Here is a 26,108-nt window from a genome sequence, read left to right on the forward strand (position 1 = left end):
ATTGATGGAACGGAGGGACAATACAATAGTTTTATCTCTCTGAAGGGAGACTCGGGACTAACAAAGGCCGGTCTCGCCCACCTCAATGAAAGCCTTGAAGCCTACGTATATTGCATACTCGGCGCACAAGCAAATATTCGCAGTACCATTGTGGGCGATACTGGCAGTGCAGAGCAAGTTTGAAAAGAATTCGGCATTCTCCTCGAAGATAAAATTCGTAATACCGACAAAGTAATCAGTTATAGGCGATACCAAGACACAATAACAAATACTGGTGTCAAACTTCATATGGCCGTTTCGCCCAATTTACTTCTCTTGCCGTCTAAAATGGTTATTCTTTCAGGCCCGGCAATCGCAGGTTATAATAATGAATTGCAATACGCTACAGAATCTATGGTCTTCGGGGTGAATGGTGATATAAACACAGAAATTAAAGAAAATACTATACATGAGATGGAAGGGGAAGAGGATCCTGTGAAGTGGCAAGACGCTGTGCAGCCTCACAATGACACGAGTCGGATTCCCCTATCGCCTCGGAACGGAACGGCAGCATCCGTGACAGTCGCCGGCACGGATCTTATTCACGAATATAGCAAAATTGGTTTGTTATCTTTAGCCATATTCATTACATTTATGTACAGTATATAGATCCGATGTATGCAAACATGCCATTCAACATGATTATAACTGGACCGACAAATTCTGGCAAAACTGAATATGTGATGGATCTCCTAACTGGCCCGTACTTAAGGAAATTTGAATATATAGTTTTCATTTGTCCAACATTCATGAACAATAAAACGTATAATAAAAGATTCATTTTCACCGATGACAATGTATTTATATTTCCGGTCGGACTCGATGCTGTGGATGATACACTAGCCTTCGTACATAAAGAATGGGCCGGCACGAACACTTTAATAATCCTCGACGACTGCGCATCGTCCAAAGATATGAAGAAGCGCAGTGATGTTTTAGTCAAACTTGGTTTCAGCGCAAGACACGACGGATTATCTGTCTGGGTTCTGACTCAACAATATACTAGTATTAGTAAACCATTTAGGGAAAACATACAGATGTTAGTACTTTTTTACACACCGAGCAAGACAGACAACAAGACTATTATAAAAGAATATGGAATGGAGGTGTCAGAACGGAAGGTCACTTCCCTAATCAGGCAATTGAAAAGTACACCATTGAGTAAACTAGTATTTCATTTATGGCATCCGTACGACATTCAATTTTTTGCATAATATAGCTGATCATAGCTTCGCCGATAGGACCTGAAGGCAACATCAAGGAACTCTTAGAGAATTATATTACAACCCGAAAACTGGTTTTGGAGGTGTACAAATATTGTATGACGCAGCACGCGCCAGCGGACTAAAAGTTACTAAGAAAGAGGTGCAGGAGTGGTTAAAAACTCAGCTAACTTATAATCTACATAAACCGGTACCTCGTACTCGTGGCGGCCGGCGCGTTTTCGTAACATCGATAGACGCTCAGTGGGAAGCGGATCTCGTGGAATTCCCTTCACCGTTCGCAAAAGAGAATAATAACATTCGATACATGCTGACAGTAATCGATGTGCTCAGTAAATATGCATGGGCCAGGCCGATACAGTCAAAAATGGCTGATGATACTCTGCAGGCGCTACAAGACATAATTAAGAAATCCGGGAGGCAACCCGACAAACTTCAGACAGATGAGGGGCGGGAATTTACTAATCGAAAAATGCAGAAATGGTTGGAGGAGTCGGGCATTCACTGGTTTCACACCTACAGTGACAAAAAAGGTAGCGTTGTTGAACGATTTAATCGGACCCTTAAGACGATGATGTGGAAATACTTTACATATAAACAGACACGTGAATGGCTCCCAATTCTACCACAACTTCTCGAGAATTACAATAACACTGTACACGGAAGTATCAAATTGAAACCCGTCGATGTAACAGAGGACAACGATTGGCAGGCATTTTATACTATTTACCCTGAGTTGGCAGCCATGGGAGCTAACCCTGAATTCAAGCCGGGAGAACGGGTCTGAATTACAAAATACAAGACCACTTTCAGGAAAGGATATTTACCAAATTGGACAGAGGAGATTTTCATAGTTTCAAAAGTGGTGTACGCAGCTGGACTGGGTACTCCGCCAGTTTACAAAATAAAAGATCTGAATGGAGAGGAAATACTCGGCACTTTCTATTCCGATGAACTGCAGAGTGCTGCTGGCGCCGACGAGCTGTACAGAGTAGAACGAATTTTGAAGACGAAAAAAATTAGAGGAAAGAAATACTATCTGATAAAATGGAAAGGTTATCCAGAAAGTTTCAATAGTTGGGAGCCAGAGGAAAATGTTATTAGAACTTCGTAGCATTCCGAAGGAGTACTCTATGTAGTTCCTGTGCTGGTACTTGTCAAGTACTAACGTAAGTACTAACGCAAGTAATTACGAAAGTTATTCAATAAGTACCATGGAAGAAGTCTTAATTTCTTGAAAACCGAAAGTGTCAGTTTATCACCACCCCGCTTCCAACCAGTGGCCAAGTATTTATCATGTATTGTCGTAAGTAATGTTCACTTATTGCATCTTTTTGGCTGTATGTGGATGAGGTGGTACAGGGGAGGATCCTCCAGATCCTTCACATATTAAGTTTGCAAGATCTTCAAAGCGACTTCTCATGTTGCCATGGTCCGTTCTTTCGAGTCCTCCTTGTTCAGCTTTATCGATAAGTTCTGGTTGAAGTATAATGTACACAACTGACATGAGCCATAGACAAGTAACTTTAAAGCCCCTTTCGGAACCGTAAGGTTTCATCATATCAAGTGCCTGTAAGTCAAAAGAAGCATTATAAGCGTGCACAGATTCACAAGCATTAAGAAGTTTGTGTAGGTTCTTGAGTGTGACTCGAGGTGTTCTAGTTGTTCTTGATTAGGTGGATAGTAAGCTTTTTCAAGTTCCTCCTCGCCGAAACCATCTATTAAAAATCCCTGGCTGCCGCTATCGCGTGCCGAAGGGCCGCTCCATGCAATTCCAAAGTCAAAAGCTCGTGGAAAATCTACTGGACAGACTGTCTCGGTATCAATTGTTGGATTAAGTAAATTCTTGAGAACTTCAGGCGTAAGAGATTGATGAATTACCCAACATGGAAGTCTGTAGTCATTACAAATTTCTAAGAAAGTCTGTTTGAACTGCTTAGAATGTCTTCTAGTTCTTTTAAGGTAGCTATTTCATATTGTCTGGCTCGAGTCAGAATATTCCGCCTACAATAATCAAAGGGCATGTCTTTGAATATGATAATGAAACTGTGTATATCGTCAAATGCCTTTAAAACAATCTTTTTTTTTCCGCTGCCACGGAAACGCACCGGATTCGAGAAAAAGTCAGATGTTGAATTATGGAAGAGTCACAAATAATGTGGTCGGTGGCGCCCGCCAAATTTACTGCATCGTAACTCTTACCACTTCCAGTTGGCCCATTTATGAATATGTATGACATTTTATTCTATATGTCATTTTAAAAAAATATTTTTCGTAAAGATATATTACGATAAGACAATGGCAATCCTTTCTATTTCAGATGCAATAAAAATACTTGAAACCGTAGAAACCCAAATCAGTGACGGCAAACTCATATTTGGTGAATATGTAGATCCTATTATATATGTAGACAGTGAGCTAGAAGTGGTTTTCCCCATCGGGCCTAAATATGGTTCAAAAGATCCTGCTACATGCGATGAAATGTGTGTCCGTTGGCAACAAAGTCTTCAAAAGTTTACCGATTTAATAGTATTCCGTACCTTAGGTGAAAGTTTCGATGCATCCACCGCTAAAAGTTATGCTGCAAGCCTGGCCGCTCACTCCAAGCCGCAGGTATTATTTTACAATCCATCTAAAATTTATCAGAAGCGAGGGAGCGACACACAGACAAAGTATTTTAAATTTCGATTTAAAAGAGGAGGAAACACTTCCGATTTCGCTACATGTATTGATATAGTTCAAGAAATTGACTGTGGTTTTAAAGCAGTGAGCCCATTGCCAGCCAGAGAAAATCCTGCTATTGTACCTCGTAATATCCGAAAAGGTAGTAAGATAGAATTCTTAGCATTTAAACCGCGCTTAAATAAGCGTACCCTTTCTTTCACTATAGAGAGGTTATTTTGTGCCACGCCTAAACCAGAAATTCAAGATGCGGAAGAACTAGTTGACTTAGAAAGATTAGGTGAGATATATAAACAAATAAATGCTGCCAAAAATATTATAGTGGATTTTGATGACCTATCATAGAATAATTATTTTTTTCTTTTTTAAAAATTTTTTAGGATAGTATATATTATAAAGATTATTATGGATGAGAATATTGATGTTAGGCACCGCTTACGAAAAGCATTCGACGAGGCAGTTTTACGAAAAGAATTTCCTGAAGTCAAGCGAGTCGTGGATATTGAAACGATCGATATCGAAGGTATGACCAAAGAAAGAAAGATGTACTCTGTTTATACAGATATGGAAGTCAAATTATTGGATCCGAAAAACGGTAATACACAAATTCGTACATTGCATGTTAAATTAAAAGATACATACACAAAAGATGTAAGAGGATCGGATCGATCTGAAACAACAATTAATAGATCGCTACGACCATATTGCTTGATACAATTGCAAATGTTGAGGGTTCTGGTCTCGTTCTAGAGGAGATACTTAATTTTGAAGTAATTCTAGTAAAAATTTTACTCGGGCCCGGCCGCCCGATTCAATTTCCAGGATGGTTAAATAATAAGCATTGTTTGAGCGATCTTATTCTCCTTTCGGCAGCGAGAATGTTTTCAGTATGCCGTCGTTCAAGTATAAAGTTGGCGACCCCACTTTCGTGAAAAGAAATGTGGTCAGACTAGAAAAAACTGGAAGACGTATGACAAATTTATGGCTGACTACTGTTTTGATGGAATACCATTTCCTACGCCCGCCGATGAGACTGTATTCAAGCGCTTCGAGCAGCAAAATCCGGATGTTAGACTTCAAGTATTTCAGATCTACGAGAATGATCCCGATCCGTCAGGCATAACTGTGTTATATAGTAGCTGTAGCGTAGGCCGTAGCGGAGCCCGTTCTGAAGGTGATAGGAATCAAATAGCAAATATCTTACTGATAGTTGGCGAAGACGGCAGCCACTTCGTACCAATTACTGCGTTAAATCGCCTTCTTAATTCTAACAGTAATCGAAAGAATGAGCGCAGACAGAAGTGTATTTGTATGGTTTGTAAGCGAGGTTTTGCGTCAACAGAAGAATTAGAAATACATCAGGTATACTGTGGAACAGACACTGCTCAGCCAGTTTTTCCTAAGGAAGTGTGTCAATTCGAAGGACATCAGAAGAAGGTGCCCTGTCCCTACGTCGTGTATGCAGATACTGAAGCAATTATTGAGCGGGGCACCGGCCGACACATTCCAATTTGTATTTCGTATGTTATGATTGAACGCTGGGGGCCGGGCCGTTCCGGGCCGAAAGTTTTTAGTAAAAGAACATTCACGGGCCTCTCCTGTGTTACAGAATTTCTAAAGGATATGAAGAAAAGGGCTGAGAATTATTCGAAATCGTATTATTGGAAAATAAAACCGATGAAAGATACTTCTAATTACAACGATCCAGTCTGTATTGCATGTAAAGATCAAGCCAGATACCGAATAGTGAAGGATCCTATCGGAACGACTTTTTATTGTGAAAAGTGCCGCCCGTCGAGAACCATTCCTATCTACTTTCACAATCTCAAGATTATGATGGTTCTTTTATTTTACAAAAAATACATGAAATCAGGGATGTTGACACCAGAGGGGGTAACAAACCAGAGCCAAATATCATAGCTAAGACGGGCAATGGTGGAATTATGTGTCTTATTAAAACATTTGTTTTTAGTGCCTCAATTGTTGTCGATGGGGGGGGGAGGGAGACAAAGAAACGTTTTTTTCTATAAAGTTTATGGACAGTGCTCAGTTGATGTCTGGGTCGCTCGCGAAGTTGGCAAAGACTATGCCCGAGGATGGATGGACGCCAGTACCACTTTCGTACCCAGACATTCAGCGGGCGAAAGGTTTCTTCCCGTATGAATATTTAGATTCTCCGAGCGATTGGAAGAGGATCAGCTCCACCACGACACAAATTTTATAGCGAATTAACGGAAGAGGGGATTTCTGAGTCTGATTATGAACACGCATTGAAGGTGTGGGACGAAGTTGGATGTCGGACGATTAAAGATTATATGGAATTCTATTGTGAGACTGACGTTCTCCTTCTTGCGAATATATTCGAAAATTTCCGTGACACATGTTTAGAAGCATATAAGTTAGATCCAGCCCACTATATGTCAGCGCCCGGCTTGACATGGGATGCTATGTTACTTTATACAGGTAATAAATTTAAACTCATTCAAGATGCTGAGCAGATGAATTTCATTCAGAGGGGAATTAGAGGTGGTATCAGTCAGTGTAATATTCATTATTTACAGACAAATCATCCAGCTTACGCTGGCGCTACTGGCGCGAATTATGATCCCGATAAACCATTAACCGAAATAAAATATCTCGATGCTAACAATCTTTACGGATATGCAATGAGTCAACCAATGCCAATGGGCGGACTTCATTGGATGACGATGGAAGAATTGTTAGAATATGAAGGTGGAGCATGCTTGGATTGGGGCTATGCCGGCGCTAGATTTCCACCAAGTTTTCTAGAAGTAGACTTAGAATATCCGGCCGAATTACATGAAGAACATTCCGATCTACCTCTCGCGCCGCATCACTACGAATTTCTGAGGCAGGGCAGTCGACTGATTACAAGTCTTATGGACAGAGAGAGATACGTCTTACATTATAAGTTGCTTGAATTCTATCTTCGGATGGGAATGCGACTGAAAAAGATTCATCGGGCGCTCGCATTCGAAGAGGCTCCATGTCTCGCGGAATATATTGACTTTAACACTAAAATGAGGGCAAAGGGAAAGACAGATTTTGAAAAGAATTTCTATAAGCTGATGAATAATGCAATGTTCGGCAAGACAATAGAAGACGTTCGAAAGTACAGAGACTTTAAATTTGTTTCGGGCCGGAACCGTTCCGATAGTGGTCGTAAAAAGATTCAGAAGTATAATCCAAAGATGAAACATATAACTCTCATAACTTCCGAAGAGGATGGCGATTCCTGCGACAGTGTCCTACTGGAACTGAAAAGGGATCAATATGAATATAAAAAGCCAGTTTTCATTGGTGCGGCAGTGCTTGAACTTTCTAAGCTGCTTATGTATGAGACGCATTACAATTACTTTCGAAAGCAGTTCCCTGGAATACGATTAGCCTACATAGATACTGTTTACAGTGTACCTCTTCCTTCCCCGGACGTAACTTTCAATGATATAGTTCGGGAAGATGTAGAACAGAATGGTGAGAAGTCTATATATGATACTAGTGGGATGAGCTCCGCAATAGCCCCGATTTTCAAAGATTAATAAAAAGGTGAGTTGAATGGAGAATCTATTCTTGATTTTGTCGGCATACGCTCGAAAGTGTATGCTTTTCGAACTCCAACTTCCGAGACGAAAAAAATAAAGGGATAAAAGATGTTTGTGTTAGAAAACATTTGAACTTTGAAGATTATAAAGATCTGTTTGAAACTGGGAAGGAGTCCAAGCGGGCACAATTTGGTCAAATCCGTAGTGAAAAGCGTTGTAAAATCATGATGGCGCCAAATGATATCAAACGTGTGCAGTTATACAATCCAGACACGGGCGAATGGCTGGCAGAAACATGGCCGATAGGACGGAGTTAAAATAGTATAGACTTTAATCTACTATTTTCAACAGAGACCTGGGCATCGCTAATAACATAAACATGAGCAAATATATTATCATCTCGAGCGCCGTCGCCAACCTTAACTGAAGTATCTTTTTCAGAATTTCAAGCTGTATACCATCCTTTGTGTTCATTACTCTAAGACCATTTCCATGAAATTCAATATCTTTAAAACTACGCAGATCAATAAACAAACAGAATTTATTCTTCAAATAATCGACCTCATCTATATCAATTTCACACAAATCTTTATCTTCAGCAAAATACCGTCGTGTTTCTTTCCAAAATTGTCTTGGTAACATCTTCTGAGCATATATTTTATTTGCAATGCCCTCAATCATTACAGACACAGATTCAATGGATGGATTAAAGAAAAGTTCACTGTTCAGTTCTAACGGATTCTGATTTTTAGTGAAGAGTATCACGATACCTCTCATGCTACGTCGTGGTACATTTATATTTTCATTGATAACCATGTCCGATTCTTTTAATTGGGTGGCAGGTGCAAGCGTAATTCCCATTCAATATGACTCCCTAACTCTTTTGGATATGCAACCCCATGACCTGTTATGAGGGGATGAGACAGACGAATAGCATATTTTGTTTTATATGTGTCAAAAAGTAAATGATCGTCCACGACGGCATGATCTGCATCTTTCGCGCCACTTCTCAATTTTCTTAGATTTTCATTCTGAATTCCATACAGTGTCATGTTCGTTCTCTCCTTTTTATGTTTGAAGAGATCGCGATAACATTCAATAAGGTTATATTTATTCAAATTGAAAAGTGCCTGACCCTCAAATGTGAGAACCATACGCTCAATTATATTTTTTGCAACATTTTGTACTACTCGGTTATCTTCATGTCCCGTTACTTCGAGATCAAAAACCAGGTCGAAAGTATCTGGAACTAGTACTACTCCGCTTTCTAACTTTGGACATCGTATGATAAGTGTCTGGCCTGAATCTGCCTCACTTGGATTATGAGCAATCACATGATGAGTTCTTTCTGACTTCGTTCCCTTCGGTATTCGGTTGCTGAAAGTCGGTAATAATGATCTATCGTACCCCATTTTCGTGTAATGTATATAGTAGTGTAGAAGAAAAAAATTACAGTTAAAAAGAAAAAATAAATCACATCTTTACATAAATATTTCCGTCTGATTGAAAGATAAATCGATTACCTGTGTCGCGAATCAATCGAAGAACCCAATATTCTTGTAAATGTTGGACTTCCATTTGATCATTATCTATCTCTTGGAATACGTTTATGAATTCTAGTCGCTTAAAGAAGTTAGTCTTTTGACATTCCTTAACGAAAGCTAATATGTTATGATATAGATTATCATCTTTGAGTCGGACACCTGGATTTGCTCGAAGTATATGTCGATTTACTCGTCGGAGTTTGCACCATTCCGATTCGACAGAGAAACCAAACAGGTCTTATTTTTAGAAAGAAACTTTGTGATATTCTTTTCACCAAACATGCTTGGCTATATATTAATACATAATTTTATTTATTATGACTAATAACAGAACGAAAAAGAGTTCCACTTTACAAAAAAGTCAGGTTTTTCTCAATTTTCATGAGAAAAATGGAAAAGTAGCGGCATTTGTTTGCTTGTTTTGGATAATTTATCTCCAAAATTGCGAATTCTAAAACTTGTGTTAAATAACTTTAATTTTTCTTTGCATTTGACAAGATTGCCATATTTTGACACAAAGATACAATTTCCATTTTCACAGAGAAAAAAATAATTTTGGTGATGTACATAAATGTACCTCTTGTGAATGGCATGAAATGAAGAAAAAAACTGACCAATGAATTTGCACATTTTAGATACCTACACACCTCATTAATTTTCTCTAAAATAATTTTTTTAAATAATGAAACCCACCTGTACTTACATTTTTGCAAAGAAAACTTGCATGCATCAAATTGCTCAAGGTAGTTTGCAGATTTTTAAAGAAAAAATCCTCTTATACAATTGACTACAATTATTTTCTTCATTTTTCGTTATAATTTGCTAAAACTGGATGTTAAATTAAGCAACTCCTCTATTTTGTGCATTTTTTACAAAATTTCTGTCCAATAAGCTTGTCAGCTGACAAAAGTGTACATTTAGAAAGCCCATGGTACAATTACCTTCGCCATCTCAACTTTTGTTCACTTTGAAGTTCAAGTTCAACTTTTGTTGATATTTGGAATCCAACCGTGCCTAAGGTAACTCAACTTTTGTTCACTTTGAAGTTCAAGTTCAAGTTCAACTTTAGTTGACATTTTGAAGCTCACCGTGCCTATGCTATTGTTCGCTCTGAGTTGAACCACGCCACCCTGGAAGATATCCCAGAATTCACCACTTCATCTTCCCTTCACAAATGACGGCCATCTAGCGATATAGCGGTAAATACGCTAAATTTTCAAACTAATTTTCAGAGCCACTATGTAATTTCTAGTAAACTCATTTTCACACCAACGGTGTTTTATTGCCTGGTGTACAAGGAAGTGGTATTTTTTACGAATTTTCATTAGTTCTACGCATGAATTTTTTGATCGAAAAATTGATGCTTTGTAAAGTTTGGTCAAACATCCCACGCATTCACTTTTCCAAGGACGTTTTTTGATAAAATTTGTATGGTCAACCCAATGTAGTATCATTCGACTCTTAATGGTACGAAATGTGTCAAACTGTCAGCCGACCCCTATCGACCCCTAGCATTTTGACGTAAGGGGGCTTTATTTCTGCCTACTTTTAGTGATTTTCTAAAATGTGGACGCCTTATGTAAACATAGCCAGGCCTGCAGCTTGGGGCTGGGGCAGCAGGTAACCTCGACCCCTGTCCGTTTCAACCCAAGTATTCACACCCTCTTGTCGTTGTTTGTGGTCAGATCAATCCCGGTGCCTTAGTCACTTCGACCTTCAGTCACTTTTCATGTTACATGTACCTGACAACGTTTTACTGAGTACATTATGAAACTTGTTTCTGTGAGAAAAGCTGCTTGCTTCGAATTCGCTACAACAACCAGATACTTGTGTATGCCGCGTGATACTTGTGGGAGGCCTGGTGTACCCCAGCGGCCCCATTGTCATTTACTGACTAGGGAATGTGTGTCACTGAAGTGGGGATGGATTACAGCATGTCATTTACTGATTTTCGGAATAAGGCATTCGTCATTATCGCAATTGCTTGTCATATGCGGCAAGACTGGATGAGAGAAGCCGATCCGCTCGCCTTGGTGTCTTGACGCCAAATGAGCCGATTTCCGGTTTAAGAGTTTGACTTACAGCAATGCATTATGGGATATCTGCCAGGGCGGCGTGGAGTTGAACTTAAGCTAATGTCATCTGTTCACTTTCAAGTGACACAAAATTTACTGGTGAGTGTTGTGGTTTTACCATGTGTAGCAGTGCATATATAGCTTTAAAATAAAAATAGTGCTTACACTATTGAATACATATAACAGGAGAGATAATGCATTTCTAGTTAAAATAAATGTTTTTTTTAATTAAAATTGACAGAAATAAGATCATACTGTTATGTAGGTCATTTACACCACACTCATCATGACCAGAGTTCAATTAGTCTAGAACATTCTCAAGGTCACTGCCCTTAATGACCTCACAACCTTGAATTCAATTAGTCATGTTTGGAATGTTCTGGAAAGTTGATTAGTTGTGTAAGAGAGATAATTTTAGAACAGTAATTAGCATGTCAATAAAAGTTCTAGATTGTTCTTATATGCCTTTATAAAAGGGACGTGCACAGCTTCCAGTCAGACTTTTGGGGATCGTGTCTCTTGTGTGTTACTAAACTCCAGCAGTAGTCATTCTCAAGACTTTTCAAGACCTTCACTGTCAACGCTGGATTTATACTGTGGACTTTGTGCAGCTTCAAGCCTGCAAGCCAAAGGACTGTTCATTCATCCGACTGACTGTTACAACTCTGAGACTGGAGCTTTGCCGTCCCAGCTGAGATAAGTAGTCTGTACACTTTTAAAGCTTGTACTCTATCCCTGACTTAGCAATAGTTTTATTTTCGTAATAAATTTTGTTTAAACGTTAACTGCTGAGTTCACCCTTTTGTTCGTTTTCTCTGCACGTAACAAATTGGGGGCTTGTCCGGGATACGAATATTTTGAGCCGTTTGACAACATTTTGACAGCCTTTTCAAAACTACTGTATACTGTGAACTCAGCGAAATTCAATCATGGCGGAATTCAAGCCAGACGAATTTATGGATGACCTTGATCAGGACACATTTAATTCCCTCAGAAAAGACAACCTCATAGCACTGGCAAATTTCCTTAAAGTAGATGTCAAAAGATCTATGCGCAAGCGAGAAATACAGTTCAGATTGCAAAACATTTAGTTAATTCTGGCCATTTTGAGGAGTCTGCCTTAAAAGATTATGAGCCTGAGTCTTCCTCTGAACTCAGAAAATTAGAATTAGAATTGCAGACAAATTTGGAGATTAAGAAACTAGAATTACAAATGGAAGAAAGACAGAAAGAAAAAGAATTACAAATGGAAAAAGAGAGACAGGCATTAGAAAAAGAAAAAATACGAATGCAGTTAGAAATGGAAGAAAGACAGAAAGAAAAAGAAAGGCAGGAAAGATTAGAAATGGAAGAAAGACAGAGAGAAAAAGAATTGCGATTAGAAGAACAGCGATTACAGGTAGAAATAAAACGTTTAGAGCTTGGACAGTCAGGAAAATTCTTCCCTTCAGACAGTTTTGACATCACTAAGCATTTCAGGTTAGTTCCCCCTTTCCAAGAAAAGGATGTTGATAAATATTTCCTTCATTTTGAGAAAATTGCTCAGAGTCTGAATTGGCCTAAGGAGTCCTGGTCTATGCTTTTGCAGAGTGCTTTGGTGGGTAAAGCCAGAGAAATTTACATTCAGTTGTCAGTAGAGCAGGCTTCAGATTATGATTCTGTGAAGGAATTAATTCTCAAGGGCTATGAGTTGGTGCCTGAAGCTTACCGTCAGAAATTTAGGGATTGTGAGAAGGTGAAGGATCAAACTTATGTTGAATTTGCTCGAACAAAAGAACAACTGTTTGATCGTTGGTGTTCTTCTGAAAAGGTCAGTCAGAATTATGACAAATTACGACAACTTGTTTTGATTGAGGAATTTAAAAGGTGCATCCGGAGTGACATCAAGACTTTATCAATGAACAAAAGGCAGATACATTGGAGGTTGCTGCACGTTTGGCCGATGATTATTCATTGACCCACAAATCTTCATTTCTCAGCAAACCATCCCAGTCCTTTTCATACAGAAACAATGCAGGTAAATTTAACTCGTCCTTTTCATCCAAGAATTTTTCAAAGGACAGTAGAAATCAAATGACAACAGTTCACAGAGTTCAAGTAACACTCCCACATCATCAGATCCCAAGTCTCAATCTCCTTCTGACAAACAGTTTGGTACACTTTCTTGTAATTATTGTAAGAAAGACGGCCATTTATGTCAGATTGTTTCAAATTGAAAAGAAAACGTGAAGGTCAAAGTAGTCAAAGTGGATCTAAGCCCACCGGCTTTATTTCTTCATCAACTCGATTAGAGTCTAATAATGTGTGCAACACATTTTCTGAGGTTAAACCCCTCTTATCCCCAATTAATGAGGTCAAGGTCAATTCTTCTCAAGATAGCATTATGGGTATTTTCGAACCATTTATTCATGATGGTTTTATATCACTTTCTAGTGATTTCTCTTCCGCTACCCTGTCAAAATTTTAAGAGATACCGGGGCTTCCCAGTCTCTTTTGTTGGCAGATACCCTGCCGTTTTCTGAAAAGTCATTTTCAGGTTCTAAAGTTCTTATTAAGGGGGTAGATTGCAATGACTTTATTCCTGTTCCTCTCCATAATGTCTATTTGTCTTCGGACTTTGTTTCTGGACCTGTGACTTTAGGTATTAGGCCTTTTTTGCCTTTTGAAGGGATTCACCTTCTTCTTGGAAACGACCTTGCTGGGGACAAGGTCATTACTAATCCACTTGTGACTGATAATCCTAGTTTAGATCAGGATCCAGAGCCAATTGAACAAGAGATACCCGATTTATTTCCTTCATGTGCCATTACTCGAGCCATGTCAAAGAAAACTTCCGAGAATCAAAATACTCTCAAAAATAATGTCACAGATGTTGACTTAAATGACACCTTTCTCAGTCAGGTGTTGACATGGATCATTCCGTTATCCCTCGTGGATTTGAAACTTCCAGTAAAACTTCTGCTGACCAAAGTCAGACATTTTCTAGATCAAATCTCATTGCAGAACAACACAAAGACCCAGATATTTTGTCTTTGTTTGACAGGGTAGATGATGAAGGTAAAACTTCAGATAGCTCTGTTTCCTATTATACAAAATCTGGTATTCTCATGCGTAAATGGAGACCTCCAGATGTTTTGGTTGATGACAATTGGGCTATAAAACATCAAATTGTGGTTCCAAAGCCCTATCGTGCTGAAATATTGCGCCTGGCCCATGAAACCCCCTGGGCTGGTCACTTAGGAGTCAGGAAAACTTATCATAAAATTCTCAGTCACTTTTATTGGCCTAATCTCAGGCAGGATGTAGCACATTTCTGTAAAACTTGTCACACATGTCAAATGGTAGGAAAGCCAAATCAGACCATTCCAAAGGCCCCTTTACAGCCAATTCCTGCATTTCAAGAACCATTTAGTAGGATACTAATAGACTGTGTTGGGCCCCTACCAAAAACAAGATCAGGAAATGAGTACATGTTGACAATTATGTGTACATCAACTCGGTTCCCGAAGCCATACCACTGAGAAATATAAAGACAAAGACTATAGTGAGAGCTTTAGTCAAATTTTTCACTTTATTCGGCCTCCCTAAATGTGTCCAGTCCGATCAAGGCTCCAACTTTATGTCTGGTATTTTTCAACAAGTAATGGATCAGCTAGGCATTAAACAGTATAGGTCATCCGCCTATCATCCAGAAAGTCAGGGTGCTCTTGAGCGATTTCATCAAACTTTGAAAAACATGATTAGGACCTACTGTTTTGACACTGAGAAGCAGTGGGATGAAGGAATTCATTTTCTGCTCTTTGCTGTTAGAGAGTCAATTCAAGAGTCTCTTGGTTTTAGCCCATTTGAGCTTGTATTTGGACATACAGTCCGTGGCCCACTTAAGCTCGTTAAAGAGAAATTCCTATCAGACGATGATGATTGTCTGAATATTTTGCAATATGTCTCAGATTTTCGTACAAAGCTCTCTAAAGCATGTGAATTAGCCAGAGAAAATCTTGAGTCATTCAGCAGTCAATGAAAACCAAATATGATAAAAACACCTCAAAACGGAAGTTTGAACCAGGTCAAAAAGTTCTTGTTCTACTTCCAATTCCTGGCAAACCACTCCATGCTCGTTACTTTGGGCCATACCTAATTGATAAGAAATTGAGTGATTTAAATTACATCATAATAACACCTGACAGGCGAAAACAAAAACAGCTATGTCACATAAATATGCTTAAGCCATATTTGGATAGGGATAATCCTACTATAACTCAGCCTGTCAGTGCAGTCAGTTCAAACCATTATGAAGATAGTGATACTGAAACTGACTTGAGTGAAAATACTCTAAACTCAAAGCTGGGCTCGGTCAAGCTTCAGAACTCACAAATCCTGGAGAAGCTGGAGTCTACAAAGTTGGCACACCTCCAGCCAGAACAACACAACAGCTGAAAGAACCAATCCATGAACATTTGTTCCAAGATATTTCAACGAGGACAAACATCATCTATCACACCGAAGATGTCTGCGACAGTAATCCAGTGGAACAACATCCAGACGGACTGAATCCTGCGAAAGCGGAATATCTCCAGGAGGAAGCCAAGTATTTGCCGAACAATGACTTTATCGAACTCAATAAAAATAACCGGACTTTGCCATGCGTATTTAGAGTTTATTGTTGTTCACTTTCAAGAAATTTTACTTTAGAGTAAAACAAAATTTGAGTACTTAAATCCTTTTCAAGATTACATTTGTAAAAGAAAGATTTTTCTTTGAAAAATTTTCTTTTTTTGAAGAGGGGGTGTGTTATGTAGGTCATTTACACCACACTCATCATGACCAGAGTTCAATTAGTCTAGAACATTCTCAAGGTCACTGCCCTAATGACCTCACAACCTTGAATTCAATTAGTCATGTTTGGAATGTTCTGGAAAGTTGATTAGTTGTGTAAGAGAGATAATTTTAGAACAGTAATTAGCATGTCAATAAAAGTTCTAGATTGTTCTTATATGCCTTTATAAAAGGGACGTGCACAGCTTCCAGTCAGACTTTTGGGGATCGTGTCTCTTGTGTGTTACTAAACTCCAGCAGTAGTCATTCTCAAGACTTTTCAAGACCTTCACTGTCAACGCTGGATTTATACTGTGGACTTTGTGCAGCTTCAAGCCTGCAAGCCAAAGGACTGTTCATTCATCCGACTGACTGTTACAACTCTGAGACTGGAGCTTTGCCGTCCCAGCTGAGATAAGTAGTCTGTACACTTTAAAGCTTGTACTCTATCCCTGACTTAGCAATTAGTTTTATTTTCGTAATAAATTTTGTTTAAACGTTAACTGCTGAGTTCACCCTTTTGTTCGTTTTCTCTGCACGTAACAATACAAACTACAAACACATGGGACCATTAAGATTTATGCAAATTTGCAGGGCTGCATACATTTATAGAAAATCATTGGAAATACATAGAAATATTAACAATATACATTTGTATCTTTGTAAAGACTGGACTGAAATTACTATGGATGGCAAATCTTTTCAAAGTGATGCTACACAAAAGCGTGACCCTTCAAGTGTTTTTGCATGACAAAGTTCCACCCTCCCAATTATCATGTGCTAAAGCAGTAATCTATCCTCTGTGTGTCAAAGTCTAATAATAATAATGTCTGATTTGACACAGACTTTCTCATTTGACCTTTGAACACTTATATATTTGTCCCATCTGAATGGAAAGTGATATCAGAGAATATAAAGGAAAAAGTTTGAAAAACTGTCACAAAAGTGGTTTCAAAGAATGTTACAAAATATGTAATTACATTCTCTTAAATTCTTTACAAACATGGATAAATCTACATATATACAGCGCCATCCAATAATATATCAGTATTTGAAACCTCTATCTTTTGATCACCAGGTGTTTTCATATTCATAGAAGATAAATTTCAAGTACAGAAACTGTAAATTGTGATGGTTTTTTACTATTCTTCTTTTTTATTGCAATGTTCTATTCCTAAGGTATTAAAGATACACAGTATTCAGATTATCATTTCAGCCTGAACAAGCATGTTTAACTAAAAATGTACATGTGAAAAGTGTATTATTGATGAGTGAATTCTGGTGCAGACTAGAATTCAAATGTAAACATTAAAGGCCCAGAAATGCTAAATGTTGATGACTTTTACCAAATTTCAGCCAGATTGTCTTGTCTTACTCCCATAAGTACGTTTGCGTGCAGGGTTTTAAGCCTGTCAATTCAGCTTGTACATGTGTAAACTGCATTGCCATTGTTGACAAATGAATTCTGGTCCGGACTAGAATTCAAGTTAAACAGTTTCCCCAGTTTTGGTAATGTACAGTCTAGTATGCATGTGTTTGTATATCAGCTTGTGTGTCCTCTGTTAATTACACAGAAAATCTGCAAGATTTCTCAGAGCTACTTGTAAATGTATGCCTGTACAAACTCCCTCCCATCATTGTCATCAGTTTGTCTTTCTCTACTCCAGGGCTTGACAATTTTTTTTCCAGTTCACTTGTTCGGACAAGTGGATTTTCAATTTCACTTGTCCTCTCAAAAATTTTACTTGTCCTCCATTTGTAATAATCAAGACCAAAATACTTGCGACGAATTCCGTAGCGGCTTTCAGGGCTTTCTTATCTTGGTAATTTTCCCCGATGTTACCGCCGATTTTTTCAAAAGTTTACATTGAAGTAGGCCTGCGTACGGTCTGTGTGTTTCCGGCGTCATACGGTCTCCACCAACAAGAGGCCGTATAACGCCGGGAACACACAGACCTGTACGCAGGGCTAACATTGAATTTGAAGGTACATATCATACATCGGCTTCCCGTGTTTGGCAAGCATAAATGCCGTCGTAAAAAGATTGGTCAGTTTCTATAGCTGGTCGTCGTCATTCGGTTCACGCATTGCGAGTGCATGCGATCGGATTGTTGGCAAGTGAAACCGTACTATCGGGCTCAGCGGGACCCACAAAATTTCCACAATCATTGTCCCCGTCACGATCTCATCTGCGATGCGCCAAACAGTCCAAATGCGGTTGACTAAACTCGTGAGACCTTATCGATTCAACGCGAAACATGTCGTATCTGTCAAGAAAAGCATTTCGCTTGGTTTGGCCATGGAGGTAGTCTCTTCCTACCTCCATGCTTGGCAATGGTGGGGTATTTGAGACACGACGTACTGAACATTTTGGAACCGTCATATTTCAACCAAGGCCACTGTGCTTTCCAAATTCCATTTCGGGAGATAACGTCTACGGCGTTTTTCCTCATCATAACGCTTATGTTTAGATCTTTTGTCAGAAACCTCGATCATCACATCGAGTCGTCGATTCTCAGACGATCCCACTCACGCTGGCCCTCGTGGCGCCGTCGTAAATCATCACAATGTCGTTTTCTCATGATGTGTAATGATGAGTTTCTCCTTGCACCATAGGTGTGCATGTTTAAATGTTTGACCAATTGTTAACTTCAAAATAGATGACCTAGGCCTATACCTTCAACTGTTTCATCCGATGTTTTGTTTACAGCTTGTCGGGTATTCCTTCTCGTCTCAATTGCAGATTGTTGCATTGCATTCCTTTGTAAAGCTGCTGCTGTTATTAGCCGCGATAAGTACAACGTTCATATGATTTGAGGCAGATCGTCCAACGCGCTGGGATTACCTCCGGGGATTACCTCCATTGAAGGGAAAAAGTACCTGCCGTGTGCCGGTGCAGTAACGATCGGTGACCCGAGTCAAACGATGGAGGTAGCAAACTAAGTCAAACATCGCATTTCGGCATGGTTGAGACATCTCGCTTCTACTCTCACGGTCAAAATAATCTTCGCAGCCGCTTTTTCTTTTCCTTGAGTGCAGCTGTGCATGCTTTGGTATGTAAGCTGGGTGTGTTGTGACGTAACTGTATATGCTATTAAAATAGGTAGGGGTCAGTTCCTTGTGCCATGCCGCCAGAAAAAATATTGCAATCTTAAAGCTGAAACTATATCACAGGACGAAAACACAGTAGTGATTGTAAGTGATATACAATAGAATTATACTCAAGAGAGAAATGCACACCTAACGCTTAACAGGCAGTACAAGATCTGTTCCCTGCTTCCCTTCCCTTTTTACAATGGACTACCCGACCCTTGACCTTCACTAAGGTAAAAGGTAAATATGAACCGAATCTCGACACACAGACAGAAACCGGCGGAACGCATAAGTCATGTCACGGTTTTTGTGGAGGGACCGTGGTCATGTACAGTGGCTGCGTGCACGATTTTGTGGAGGGACCATGCTGCGTATCATACCATCGTCAAAGATTCGCACAATTCAACATTTATTCGACCAGTCTTCAAGGCGACAGCTTATGCAGTGAACTGTGCGTGATGTAACAATGCAGTGGATCGTCGCTCAGACCTGCTTATCCAGGTCATGGATAATGGCGTGCAGTTGCAGAAAAAACAGCAGCCGGTTTAGACTCAAGCACCTTACACAACATGTATTTTTGACCACAGTCGAATCGTGACTTTAAACAGCGTGTATGTATAACCGACATACTTGTTCATCTCAGGAATTTGACCACTTCGGTTCACTGTTGCGGCCGGCCAGGAATGTAGTGTAGTGGAGGTATCTCATTCACACACTCTTCCATGCGTATACAAAGGTATGTCAAGTTTGTAATCTTTATCCAAACACCCTTTTTATAGTTCCGCGGTTCAAATCAAACAAACATTGACCAGTAAAGCTCAATCTTCAAATAGCAAGGGAGGAGTCCTTGGGCGAGGGGGGAAGGGGGTTGTTACTTTGAAATGTATTATGCCAAGGGACACTTTGTAAATTTTAGGCATGTCCATTTGATCAACAGACATTCAACTGTAGACATTTACATTTCAATTACATTCAGCATCGCCCAATAGGTCTTTTTATACTCCATGGTGTAATTATACAGACATACATGGTATAATATTCCAAATTACCAAGGTACATTTTCTTTTAACATTGCACTTCTGCTTCTACAGTACAAGCATGTGTGTTCCTCAGGCCCACTTCTCCCATTGCCAATATCTTGTATTTAAATATAAAATATATTAGGATTTCACTGAAATTTTCCAGCTCACAGAGTCAGAGTCATTCATTGTGGCACCAGAATTTTGCCAGCACTGAAGGTCGTCTAGCCTTGTGTTAGGAAAACCTATAAGTACATATAATTTTACTAAGTTCAGTGGTTTTTCAGAGACATGCACAAAAATTTGTATCTTTTAAACCTCAAATTTAATTAGGCCATGTTGATGCAAACTGTCAATGAAAAGTAGTGTACAGTTTGCAATTTCTTGAGAAAACTGACAAGAACTTTGCCATTTAAACAAATCCAATCATGGTGCAATGTAGCTGCAAATTGTAGCGCTACGGTGAGGCGGTCGGTGATTTTTGGTTTTTGCGACTTCACTCACAAGTAGCGCTACAAGGCCGATGGCCCTGGGGAGTATCATATAAGCGCACCCCACTCGACCAGGCGTGTTGATGTGGAATGCAACATATTTACTGCAATTGGTCGCACCGATTTATCACTACTGAAGACTAAACAGTATACTGCACTAACTTTGTCGTTAATGGGTTTGGAATCGTTCAAACACGACGATCGCGTTCTGAAAACATTGAGCGTGGGGCGTCGGTGTTTGTGGGAGCCGCCATTACGGAAGTGGTAATAACGGCTCCCAGAAATGTTTCGGAACGCGATCGTCGTGTTTTGACAAATTTCAAACCCCATAAATGACAAAGTTAGTGCAGTATACTGTTTAGTCTTCAGTAGTGATACATCGGTACGACCAAATGCAGTAAATATGTTGCATTCCACATCAACACGCCTGGTCGAGTGGGGTGCGCTTATATGATACTCCCCAGGGCCATCGGCCTTGTAGCGCTACTGGTGAGCGAAGTCGCAAAAACCAAAAATCACCGACCGCCTCACCGTAGCGCTACAATTTTGCAGCTAGGTGCAATGAAGCATTTGATAACCCGTAGGAAACGTGCAGATCTTCATTTAGCTGCAGCAGATCGGTTTCAGAGCTGTGACAGCTCAAACCAGCTTTAATGCAGATCTGCACAGAGCGTTTGGAGCTGTCATTTGTCTGCTGCAGATTCGAGTGTCTCTGGAAGACGAAATGCAGACTTGTGCAGCTCTCGGCCGATCGGTCAACAGCCGTTATGCAGCTCAAATCGTTCGAAGTAAAACTTTGTTGACACTACAATTGTCACAGCTCTATGGCAGCTCGAAACAGTTCACTGGCAGCAAAACATGAGCCAGTCAAGGTATATATAAGGGTATAGGCATCACCGTAGTTGAGTTTTCGTTTCTAGTAGAGTGAAGTTATAAGGACGGTCAGGTATTTAATTAATGAGTTCAGTCCATTTTCAAATTAAAATTTGCGTGCGTCCGTTTTGCGATCTCGGCTCAGAAAATTGATCGAGTACGCGTGTACGTGTACATGTAGTCTATCAGCGTAATCCTATGGGCACACATATAAAAACGCCGGGAAAGCCCTGTGCATCAATGAGAAGTTGCCTTATAATTATCAACGTGTCTTCCTCAGAATCATTGTTCATTCGATGTTAAGCTGTGCTCCGTTTTACCTTTGATATTTGTAGATCCGAGCACCGCTACTTTTGCTACTCCCCACAGGTCCGAACATCAAATCATAGACCCTTGAGAAAAACGTGTACGTTGCATGTTGTTGTTGGTTAGGCTGCATCACGCATGATGACGTCATTTATCATGTGAAAAGTTGTCCGCGATTGGTCAGATTCGCTAAATGACCCAGGTCACGCAGGTCAAAGTGTTAGCGGCAAGACATCGACCGTTAATCTACACGTATCTGAATTAGCTTCAAGGTTACTCTGTCATGTTTCTTTGCTAAACTTTGGATGAAATTTCGCCGAAAACGGTATCCAAACTTTGATAAAATGGTTGCAAATTGAACGAGTATACTTGACGACATATTCAACGTACCAATAGGTCTCGCCGTCAGGAGAAATGAGGTCAAACCATGGATATATTGCCTGCAATTGCAAACGGCATTGCAAACCGCATACCGATCCCAATGATACTATAGGTAAGTTACTTTGACATATCTCCTTCATATGCGTTTTTTATTTGTACAGACTTTTCTGAAGATTACATTCGGTATATCGAGGATATCTAGTTGCTTCAAAGTTCAAGCCAGGCATCAGTAAAACTGCCGATTTGCGATTGTACGGTTCAAGAAGACAGGGTGCTGAAATAATATAACAGTCAATCCAACACAATTGTCATCATAAAATTGCCGATTTTCGATCACCATGTAATCAGTGTTTCATCTAGGCTTTTGATCTGCTTCATGAAAATGCTGTTGAAACATATACCACGCGTAAATTTTCCGTACGCTGATTTTGCATATGAAAGCCTGCCAGTTGAGAGTTACGTGTACGTTCACAAAGTTCATTGCCCTAGCCCGATACGGTTTCTGTGTCACATTATCTCTGTACGATTGAGAAAAGGAGACAAACTGAAGTTTTTATGCATTGTATGGATGTCCATAACACTCTGAAAATAATTCTGATAGCAAAATCGACACGAACAATCGGACTTTATTGTCACAGAAACGTGTTCAGTGCAGACGGCATGCAATGAAAGTCACAAGCAAACTGTGGTGTCAATGGCCCACACAATGGGTCCTGTTTTTGAATTCAGTGAACAGACAAACTTATTTTTCGGGCAAATAAAACCCGTACAAGTTACAAGTTAAGTTCCCCAAAATTTTAAAATCCCCTCGAAAATTCCAGTGGAGGGGACCAATCCCCCCACCCTGGTGTAGTATCCTAGATGAAACACTGTGTACCGGTAATATGGTTCAGTCTTTGCCAGCCTGCAGCCTTGCTTCACTTTCTTTTTCATCAACAGGCTTATTGATAAGTTCGCTAATGTAAATTCTCACTGGATTTTAAAAGCTACGTGAACCTTTTGTCTGCACTTAAACACTGTAAATCATATATTTTCACATTTCAGTAACTTGTGTTTCTCATTCTTCTATAATATGTTTTTTCTTTCAATTACATGTCAATACATATTTTGTATGCTATTTGGTTTGTATGGCTCAACTAATATGTGTGTTTTATTATCTTTGATTGTAGATCATTGCCATGAGGACACCAACAACACAATAGAGGCTGAAGAATTACATGGGCACATGAACAGTACTTGTGTGTAGAGTTGATAGAGGAGATTGATGACGGAAACAAAACGGATGGGACCCAGAATACTTGCCAAGACTTCAAGACCATATTGAGGAGTAAGTAGTCAAACCCTTGATGGAAAAGCTACATCATATGTCAAAGAAAATCAAGGGACTATAGTTTACATAATGTAGGTAGATTCTACAAATACTCAAAAATGTTTGAAGCTTTCAACTTCGTTGATTTAAGAACATTGTCACAGAGTTTTCCTTTTCCTTCCTCCAATTTGGTTTTAGAATGGATACATGTAGCGAACAAAATTCAAATTGACATCTTTTGATACATGTACAGTAAGATTGAAGTCATGGTCAAAGATACGAGAAATTCCCCTGACAAAATACTGGTTCAGTTGCTTTGAATATTGAAACAAGGACTCTAAGGGGTGTCTTTAGCTCATACTTGTATACATGTAGTTAAATACATGTAGCTTTTTTATGTGATGTGTATTTTGCATAATTATAAAAGAATGTAGCAGTTATACGGAATTTATTTGGCAATACTAATTACGTACAGTTTCAGACTTTTCAATTCAGTCTAGTTTTTGTGGGTTTTTAGCTTGTCAAGATCTGTTGTTACACATTTAGAAAATGATTTCATTCAATTCTATACACTGTTCTATGGCAGTGTACTAATGTGCAATATTTTGTTCACAATCTGATTGCTGGTGGCTGAGATAGGACCCATACATGTACATGTATATGTACATGTACAACTCACATATGATTGAATTATTTTTTATTTCAACTCTGTAAACCAAAACAAAAGATGAAATCATGTTTACTTTGATACATGTATGCTTACTGTCAAAAGAGAGCATTGATATACTTTTATAAAAAAATAAAATTTAAATAGAAAAGGCCATTTCTTTGAATCTTCAACATTTTGCAAATGTGCCATGATAAACATGCAGAAATTATTCAATTCTGAAAATTGATATTACTTACATTAACCCTTTTCCTGCCAAGTCCATATTTCACCACCAGGTCAAGATGGTTAAAATAATGAAACACAACATATTCCATATGGTGTATTTTAACATAATACTGTACATTTGAAGGCTGTTGAAAACATAAATTCTATAAATTTGATTTTTTTTTACCAAGCCAAGTGGGTGAAAATACGTCATGTTTTGGCTCAATACCGCTTTTTACTGACTTGGCTGATGGGGAAGTGATACTGTCTGGCACGAAAAGGGTTAACATAACACTTTTTTACATCAATCCTTAAGCAGTCACAATATTTCAACTGATCATTTGCAGTATTTGCTTCGTTAGATGGCTATTGTTTTTCTCAGGCTAGAACTGAAGGAGCCAAGTGTAGTTTGATGTTTTTAATTGTTGTAACATGGCAAGGATATTGTGACAGTAGATTGGAGACAATGTGTTCTCTCTTGTAGACAATGTGTTCTCTCTTGTAGACAGCAATTTAAGTATTAAATGCTTGAAGAATAATTTAATCTAACACTTTCTCAATACAGTTAGGGGTCAAAATAGCTATCTGTGCTGACCTTAATTCAACATTAGTAGTACTGAAGCAACAATTTGGACAACAGTGAAACTCTAACAATCACATTCATTTTCACCTCAGTGACTTCATAGGTTTCTGTGGCAGCTACAAAGTCACATAAAATTTTTTAGCACACAGCATGTATTTCCATACATGTAGGGACTAACAAACAGAATTGAAAATTTAATTGTTTATGGAAACTCCACACAGGGCACTCTGCAGTCCATTTTGTTGTCATTCACAACTGTACATTTTCCTCATCTTTTAAAACCCTTTGAAGTGTATACCAGTTTAACAAGAGGGGTATGTGTTCAAAGACTTGTTCATCAAATTTCCTTCCAAAATTATTATAACTTTTTACAATCCACATTCATTAGTTACCATATTATTTTTATTTAAGTGTGATGCTACATATACATGTATCTGTATGTAATGATTAAGCCCCTTCATATCAATCAACATGATTACATTTTATTCTGTATCAGATTTGTTCTTACATGATTAGGTTTTCATTTTTCTCTGACACTTCTGTGTAGGGCTATATAGGCTGGCTGCAAGGTCACTTGTAGTATGATGTAAAACTCTGTCTTTCAATTTGAAAATAGTATAGTAGGTCTCCAGTGCTACACTTAACTTTGTGGCCACCCAGTGTATGGTTCATCATCATGTATCAGGACCATCAACTTACAATGATAATTCAAAGACACTAAAAATTTGCATTCATTTGCTAAGAACTATGTATATTGTATATCAACTGCTTTTTACCAGTCAATTACATTGCAGTAGCATGTATATACAATGTATTATCTGTTGAGAATTTGTTGAAAGCATTACTACTAGATATTGCTAAATTGTTGTAACATTGCAAAAATAATGATTTGTTAATTGTAAGGTGGAAGGGTTGAAATTTAAACTTAAGGCTGCATTCACAAACACCTCTGGAGGTGAAGGGCAGGAGATTTCAGGGGAGACTTGAAAAAATTTAAAACATGCCCGGGGCATCATAAAAAATTGACATTGCAAAGGATGGGAGACTTGAAAATTTATTGAATATCAAATTCCTTTCAAAATACCTTCTGGCACTTTCATTTCCAGCCATTTCCATTTGCGGCGTGACATAGTTATATGTACTTATGAGTACATGAAATTTCATGTACTCATAAGCACATATACATTGTAACTACCATCTTCTAATAATTATGTCAATTATTCAGGTCCATAAATGCA

At 38.8% G+C, this 26,108-nt stretch overlaps 1 protein-coding gene and 1 long non-coding RNA gene across 2 annotated transcripts in view; one reads left to right on the top strand and one right to left on the bottom strand.

Annotated features, from left to right (window-relative positions):
• LOC139123450 (piggyBac transposable element-derived protein 4-like) overlaps positions 1–26,108 on the bottom strand; it is a 909,605-nt gene that overhangs the window by 859,318 nt on the left and 24,179 nt on the right. The gene's annotated exons all lie outside the window — the stretch shown is intronic.
• Positions 18,591–23,460, top strand: LOC139123445 (uncharacterized). The gene is made up of 2 exons (XR_011549676.1): positions 18,591–19,770; positions 23,274–23,460. It is a non-coding gene; the product is annotated as an uncharacterized lncRNA (long non-coding RNA).

This window comes from Ptychodera flava, chromosome 2, assembly GCF_041260155.1.
Source record: "Ptychodera flava strain L36383 chromosome 2, AS_Pfla_20210202, whole genome shotgun sequence".
NCBI classification, from domain to species: domain Eukaryota; kingdom Metazoa; phylum Hemichordata; class Enteropneusta; family Ptychoderidae; genus Ptychodera; species Ptychodera flava.